Source organism: Gymnodraco acuticeps, unplaced genomic scaffold, assembly GCF_902827175.1.
Source record: "Gymnodraco acuticeps unplaced genomic scaffold, fGymAcu1.1, whole genome shotgun sequence".
Classification (NCBI taxonomy): Eukaryota; Metazoa; Chordata; class Actinopteri; order Perciformes; family Bathydraconidae; genus Gymnodraco; species Gymnodraco acuticeps.
In genome coordinates this window covers 5024668-5025549 of record NW_022990313.1, presented here as the reverse complement: position 1 = coordinate 5025549, position 882 = coordinate 5024668, and positions in this window count along the sequence as shown.

The following is an 882-nucleotide window of genomic DNA, read 5'->3' as shown; positions in this document are numbered from 1 at the left end:
GAAGAGCAGTCGGCGGGACCCCAACGGGAAAGGACACAGGGTTGGCAGGACCCCTGGCAGAAGAGCAGTCGGCGGGACCCCCAACAGGAAAGGACATAGGGTTGGCAGGACCCCCCGGCAGAAGAGTAGTCGACGGGACCCCCAACGGGACAGTATGGAGTTGGCAGGACCCCCAGCGGGACCTCCAACGGGACAGGACACAGTGTTGGCAGGACCCCCGGCAGAAGAGTAGTCGGCGGGGCCTCCAACGGCACAGGACATAGGGTTGGCAGGACCCCCGGCAGAAGAGTAGTTGGCGGGACCCCCAACGAGACAGGACATAGGGTTGGCAGGACCCCCGGCAGAAGAGCGGGACCTCCAACGGAACAGGACATAGAGTTGGCAGGACCCCCGGCAGAAGAGTAGTCGGCGGGACCCCCAACGGGATAGGACATAGGGTTGGCAGGACCCCCGGCAGAAGAGTAGTCGGCGGGACCCCCAACGGGATCAGACATAGAGTAGGGACTTGAGTAGGGACTAGAGAAGGGACTTGAGTAGGGACTGGAGAGGGGACTTGAGATGGAACTCCAGAGGGAACTGGAGAGGAGACTTGAGAGGGAACTCAAGAGAGGTGACTTGAGAGGGGACTCGAGAGAGAACTTGAGCGGGGACTCGAGAGGGAACTTGAGATGTGGCTCGAGAGGGAACTCGAGAAGAGACTCGAGAGGGGACTCGAGAGGGAACTTGAGAGGTCGCTTGAGAGGGGACTCGAGAAGAGACTCGAGAGGGGACTTGAGAGGAGACTTGAGACGGTCGGTTCACCGACAGAACATGGGGGGCAGGAGTCGGCCGGAATGCCGACAGGACACGGGGAGCTGGCATCGGCCGGAGAGCCAGTACTGG